The sequence below is a fragment of the Tinamus guttatus genome, unplaced genomic scaffold (assembly GCF_059628265.1).
Source record: "Tinamus guttatus ecotype Peru unplaced genomic scaffold, ASM5962826v1 Tinamus_guttatus_pri_ptg000202l, whole genome shotgun sequence".
In the NCBI taxonomy this organism is placed as follows: domain Eukaryota; kingdom Metazoa; phylum Chordata; class Aves; order Tinamiformes; family Tinamidae; genus Tinamus; species Tinamus guttatus.
Genome location: NW_028288736.1, coordinates 2926246 through 2932875, shown reverse-complemented (window position 1 = coordinate 2932875; position 6630 = coordinate 2926246). Strand labels below are relative to the sequence as shown.

The window sequence follows — 6630 nt, the reverse complement described above, 5'->3', positions numbered from 1 at the left end:
AGCATGCGGAGTACTGTGCCAGGAAGAATGAGGTAAAGGGCCAAAATGTCAAATATACTTAATTAGATCTAGATTAGAGTTTATATTTGTATTGAACCACTGAAGCTACTGAATCAAGGTAATTTTTTGTTTTTACTCCCCAGTGAGGAGGCATGAAATATGTCAGAAGTCTCTTGTTGGGTTCAAGATCACGATGAACACTCAAATTGGTCAGAAATAGAAAATGAAATAGCCGCTCCTCATTTGTAGAATAGTTTCTGCAACTTGTACAGCAAGTAGTTTAGATACAATGCTAGAAGACTTAAAGAATGGGTAATGAAATAAACAGAAGAATTGTCTGCCTGCAGCTTTTCCCCAGTAAAGTTGACTTCAGAGCCCCTAGCTGTGCCTGTGACTGGATTCCAGAACCCAGAAGGGATCTTCGGCTGCATGTTGTGTTGACTAACAAGCAGGGACCTTCCAGCTGGTCCCTGTGTATGAGAATACTACTGTGGACACTCTGCCCTTCCTGGATTTTATTGTATAGGGGAAAACAGATTGTGAAAACATGAGGAATAGAAAAGAAGGAAGCAAGGATGCTTGGTTTCCATCACTGGCTGCTTTAAAAACCTTTAGTCTTCCTTATCTTTTTTGTCAGCAGACCTCCCAGCTTTAGAGCGTTTGCCCCACTTCCATGAAAGCTCTGAGACGTAGGCTTGGCACAGCTCGGAGGCAGCTTGACAGTCAGCAGCTGAGGAGTCGGATGTGCGCCCAGCTACTGCAGCTGGGAAGATGGCTCCAGATGCAGCATCTGCGTCATTTCAGCTGCCAAATGTGCTCCATGTATGCTCCATGACATGGGTGGGGAAAAGGCAGGAGCGCAGCAAACTTCACAGGGGAATTGAGAGTAAAGTCTTGGACTGGAGGAGAATGCTCTGTATGAGGGGCTTGTGGAGTACAAAGTGTGAGAGATAGCAGTCAGATTTGATCCAAAGGGGAGATGAGTCTGGTGTAGAAATTAAAATGTGGCTTAATTCTGGCTAATGAAACACTCTCCACTAATGCCACTTAGCAGAACAGTACTTGTGTTTGGGTCAATAATAAGAGCTGCTTGTTTGCTGAGTGCAGATATCCTGAAGTAATAAAGGTCAGTCTGTGTTTGCAAAAGTAATCAAGCTTTTCAAGTATACTACTCTAGCAGATTAATTTTCTTAGATACAGATATCAGCTTGCAGCATGGATTTGAATCCGGAATGGATGTAGAAAGTGGGCTTTGTGCTATGTCATTTTTCCAATGTGGGAACTTGCAGAACATCACTTTGGTAAGATTTTAGTTTAGTTTAGAGAAGGGAACTGGGAAACACATGTTTTCAGTGTACCCAGCAAAACCAAACCCCTGTGGTGGGAAGATCTTGCGTGCTCCTGGCTTTCTGCCCTACTAGGGTCAATAAAGTCTGCAACTGAGTAAGGCTTGAGCCAGCCCTCTATAAACTCATTCCTGTTGGCAGAAAAATATGTGCCATGGAATGTGAGGCGAATTCTGCTAGCACCTACACTCTTCAGCACCTGTTTGTTGTAGTGTTACTCTGTTCCTTCTGAACTGTAGTGCAGTATTGAAATCAGGAGTCCCCAGGCACAGTGACCTTTAAGTATGTGCAGTGTAGTTGCATATAGGTGATGGGATTGCTTTGTTCCTTGGGAAGAAAATAAGAGGATGCCGAGTCATGGGAAAGTACCTTTTGGTTTCTGCCACTGTTTTGCCGAAGTGTTGCTAACTTACATTTGATGAATAATTCTTCTCCTTGCAGACAGATAAGAGAATTTGTTTGACCTGACAGTTGCTTGCCGTTCTCTAGTGAACTCTTTGTGTAAGTATCCTCTGCGTGTTGTTAGCATCATGACATAGAACATGTTTTCTGCATCTCCGTATTGCTCTTCAAGCCTATATCCATTTTCATAGCTATACTGACTGATGGTTGTCACAAATGTTAGAAAGACAGAACTAAAAGATACCAACAGGTAATTACCAAAATTTAAATTGCCAGTAAGGAAGTGGCTTTAAGGATATAGGTAAACTAGAAGTTATCTTTGTAGTTTATAGTGACTAACTTTCCTTTAAAAAAATCCTGCTTATGGTTTTGGAGTCTGTGTTTCAAGTGATGCAGCCTGATGTAGTCATCTTGTGCCTGTAGCTATCATGCTACACCCTTCCTCTTCTGACTAGTGTCACAGCAGAGTGAGCCATATTTCAGTGTTTTTATTCATAGCTATTTGCAAGCCCATGAAGAACTGTAAAACGGACCTGAATGATGCCTGTTTTTCTGTGCTATTCAGAAGAGCTAAGAACAGCAGCTGAAACAGATACTGTGATCACTTTGGAGAGCTCCATCTTCTCATGCTGTATGTTCCTTCAGTAGCTTTTCCTTTTTGCAGCCCAAGGAAGTGGCATTTAGCCTTCTGCTGAATTCTGTTAAGAAGGGTTAAGCGCAGGCACACCCTGTGCTCCCTGTAGCAGTTGGTAATTTTTAAGATGCTTTGTAGAAAGATCTGTCTAGAATTTGATGATCTTCTCAAAGTTCATGTTAAAACTTAAATCCCTTTTTATGTACTATTCCCTATTCAGTATACTTACGCCTTTATAAAGGCAGTGCTTTGCAGAGTCTCTTAAAATGTATGTAATGAGGTCCAGGGTTGTTACTGATACTATATTAATCAGATTTAGGATTGCATGCCCATAGAACAGCTTGGTACTTGTTAAATTCCCTCTTCTCATTTGTTCCCTTAGTTGTTTTTTTTTTTTTTAATGTTTTCTATATATTGCAAATAACTTACAACAGTAGATGCTTTTCACAGAAAGCAGCACCATAAGCTGTAACCCTGGCTGGGTTCTTTGGTTGCTACTGGAGCAGGAATAATGCAAAACGCCAAGCCTAGTTATTAAAGGAGCCATTTCTTTTGCCATGTGGTGGCATAAGGCATCAAAATGAGGCACAAAGCCAGGTTTAGTTTTTAGCTTTGGGTCAGATGCTGCTGGTTGGCGAGGGCACAGGAGGATATTTAAGCATAAGGGTTTTGCTTGGCGGGCACTGAGGAACTTGTCGCTTACTTTGGCTGTTGTAGGCTGCCAGATAACAGGATTTTTTCCCAGCCTGTTGTTTAGTGCTGCTTTGTTGGTGCATCTCTGTCCTGCCTAGTAACAGCCTCTGCTATTCTGGTCCCGTTTTTCTGCCAGTAACCACTTCTAGGGTGGTTTTCTGTAAATGGACAAACCCTTACAGTATTTGCTGGATAAAGAATGCAAAATTTTTGTCATTAGAAACCTAAACCCCCCATTTGGAGTCTTGGCTTCTGCAACAAAAATCTTGCGGATTAACCACTTTCCCCAGTAAGGCTTTCTGATGAGCTGTGGGAAGAAGTGTACACTTGGCGGTAGGTCTACAGTAAACAGCTGGAACTTGCATGTGGTGAATTAGCACCAAATAAAATCCCCCTTTTTTGCTTAATTTTCATTTCATTCTCAAATGGATCTATTAAATGTTTGTGCAATAGAAATTGGTTAAACTGCGCATTTGCAATTTGTGCACGCACTGAGATTCAGCTGCTCTGCTGATGGCAGGGCCCGTGTAGGTAAAGTAGTGGTCTGTGATGTGATGAAGGGACGACTCTATTCCCAGCCTCCTCCTCCTCAGCAGGCGGCGTGTCCGGAGCTGGGTGGAGGCAACCAGCCGTTGGGAGCCCTGCTTGGTAAGTTTTCAGCTGCTTTAGACTGACCTTTTGAACAGTGCAAAGCTGCAAACATGAACAGGTGTAAAGAGATACTGTAATTGTGTTTCATAGACACGGAAAGGTGTTCTAAAAGGTAAGATATTTCTGACATCTAGTTGAAGTCACCATTTCTCTGAATATGACAGGAGGGCTGATGGGTTCCTTCTGGTTGATGTTACAACTCTTTTCTCCCTTAAAATTTAGGCAAGTAGGCAAGATTTCTAAAAGCCTTTCATTTTAGTTGGAGACCTAGTGCTTTTTTTCCAGGATGTCTTAAGCAGGTGTGGCCTGCAGCTTCCAGTGACTTTTTGGACACTGAAATGCCTATCAGAATTTAAAGGAGGATTTATTTAAGAGCCTAATTTTCAGGGCCTCGGTTTTCTCTAAGTCTTGAGCTTAATCCTCAGAAGAAGGGGGACTGTTAGAAGAGAGCTAGCATGTATTTTTGTGACAAGTCCCCCATGTACAAATATTGAATGTGAAGGGAAACAGGAGCTTTCTGGTTCTATTTGCTGTTTATTTAGTTTTTTGGACAGCATCAACTGAAAGAATGAAGCTCTGCTTAGTGCTGCTGATTGGTCATTCAGAAAGTAGCAATGACAATTTCCTTCTGAGGGCAGAAAAATACTGCCTCCTGGTTTCTCTGCTTTCACTTTCTGTTGACCCAAAGGATTTTAGCAGCTGCTTACAGATTAATTTCTGGGTACTATCATGAAATTAGTGTCAGAGCAGCAAAAGCTAAGTACCCAAGCAGGGTTTTAAGTGTCTGAAGAAATTTTTGCAGTATTGTTTGAGGAAGAAGCGTGGATGGGTGAGGCTGCAGGAAATTATCCGGAGATAGCAGATATGAATGAGGCTGTGGATTTTAAAACCTGTTCAGGATGCTTTTAGTATCTGGGTAGGGTGAGACCTGTAGAAATGCTAGCTTTAAGGGAGGAGACAAAAGAAAGTTATAGAACCTAATTTGCTTTAGTATTGCATGAGGTTTTGAAAGTGGTAAATTTCCCTTTTAGAAAGAGGAAATATGAAAAGGAGAAAAAGATGCTTTTAATCTTATAAGTGGGTTTCCTGTTACCATCGTCTTTGCCTTTTTTTCCCCCCCTTCCCTTTAACAAAAACATTAATTGGAACAGAGGAAGAATTGTTTCTCTTTCATACAGACTTGGCATTTTCTTTCATTTTTGACTAAACAAAGGCCGATGTTGCTGAAGTTGACAGTAAACTGCCAAATCTGTGAACTGGAGCCAGCATTGTTACTTGGATCTAAATTTGTATGGACATTCATTTGTCTTAGAGTAACTATTGGGCTTTAGTTTGTATCTAGACCAGAGTTAAACTCTGAAGGATCATTTGCAGAGATTTACAGCCGAAAACATTTAGCTTATTGGCAGGTGGCATTTAAGGTAGCCTGCAGATGGAAAGGGAGAATAATATGTCAAATGACCATACAGCAGCCATGATCTTCACCACACAGGCTAACTGCTTTTGGCAAAAGGTAGAACTTTTTGACAGTGGGAGCTAACACCGCAAGTAAGAAACTGTTTCTAGTAAAGATGACACTTCTTAAAAATCCAATTCATTGTGTTTTTAGGGAATAAATGGTTTAGGAATGAGAGGCAGGGGGTACTGGTGTTGTACAGCCTTATGTTCCTTGTCTTTTCTGTAAGCTGTTAGTTACAACCCTTAATTTTAAGGGCAAGAGAGAGTAATGCTATAATAATGCATAATAGAGAACAGGTCAGGTAAAATATTTAAATCTACTGCCAGCATCTGACTCTCTTGTATTCCTGGAGTTATCATGGCTTCTAGAAGTGAGGTTAGCTCTCAAAGAAAAAAATGATGATGAGTTATGCTGGTGAGACAACTGTTGGACTAAGGTGACCTGAAGAATCCTTCTAATGTGGGAAGATTATTATAGTATATTCCATGTTTATGTAACTGTGGTAGCAGATTTAATACCTAAATCTGCAGTGAGGTTGTACACATCTCATTTGTGATACTCCCTTAGTCCTTCCTGGCAGTTTACACCACTTACAGGCTGTGAAGAACAGAAAACAAAAAATGTGTATGTGAGCTAAAATAGTACCATCCCAAGAGTGCAGTGGGGGAACAGATACGCGGGAAAATTTAGAGGGTTTCTTTCTTCAATTGCCTAGCCTTGTGCAAAATTTAAATACCGTCTTTTTATGTTCGTAGGAAATAGCACCAGGTTGCTGGAAAGAGGAGGCTGCTTTGCAGTGCAAGGGGCATTTGGCAGTGCTAGTCCCCAGCTGAGTTTGCTCTGTGGGAAAGCAGCAGAGAACAACCCGTGAGGATGGAACGAGAGCGGAAGGGTCAGAGAAATACAAGAGAAAAGTGGGAGGAGAGAAACCCTGGAGCAGTTGTGAAGTGGAATGGAGCAGAGGGAAAAGGTAGTAATCTGTTTGACATATTGAAACATTTGTTTGCTGTCCTGTTTTGGAAAGGGACACCACTATAAGGAGAGAAAAAAAAGTGTGGAGAATGCCAGCACGGGCAGACCTAGTCTGCTTAGTGGTTAACGGAGTGGTTTTGAGTCATGCAGTTACACCAAGCTCAAGCTAATGGAAACTTTTAGCCCATATGTCAAAACCTGAACTTTCAAACAGTGGCCAAAAACCCTGTTTATAAATTTTTGGAGGGACCTTAGATTAAGATGTTTTGACTGTGAAGTCTTTCAGGACATTTTAAGTGAACAGTTGTGTGGAGTTTGAGCTAGCAGGTTCTTACAGGCCTGAAAAAAAAGCAATGGCCATTCTCCTGTGGTTCCTCAGACATGGGTTTGTTTTTGTTTTCCCAGGTATGATTACTGCCTTCTAATTTAGGATCGAGATGGGAAGAGGTAGAGATAGTGTTAGCTGTGATAAA

General features: G+C 41.4%; 1 long non-coding RNA gene across 1 annotated transcript; it reads left to right on the top strand.

Annotated features, from left to right (window-relative positions):
- Positions 1-535: 535 nt before the first annotated feature.
- On the top strand, positions 536-5972 carry LOC148594783 (uncharacterized). Its single transcript, XR_015913327.1, has 3 exons — positions 536-822; positions 1788-1847; positions 5941-5972. It is a non-coding gene; the product is annotated as an uncharacterized LOC148594783 (long non-coding RNA).
- Positions 5973-6630: the final 658 nt, after the last annotated feature.